Here is a 224-nt window from a genome sequence, read left to right as displayed (position 1 = left end):
CGTGCGGTGGGGAGAGAACTACATTTCCCAGCTGACTCTCCTGTGCGCGTCCTTGCCCGCGCGCGGGGGGCGAGTGCACTGGGCGCTCGCTCCCTGCCGAGCGCTCGTCGCCCGCCGGAGCCTCTGCCAGGGGATGAGGTGGGAGGCGCTAGAAACCACTTAGCTACAGCCAACCGCCCAATGCAGCACTCGCTCGCTCCCCCCACCAGCGGAAGCGCACGCGG

This window comes from Tupaia chinensis, unplaced genomic scaffold, assembly GCF_000334495.1.
Source record: "Tupaia chinensis unplaced genomic scaffold, TupChi_1.0 Scaffold148587_1, whole genome shotgun sequence".
NCBI lineage: Eukaryota > Metazoa > Chordata > Mammalia > Scandentia > Tupaiidae > Tupaia > Tupaia belangeri.
Note: the sequence above shows the minus strand (reverse complement) of the source record.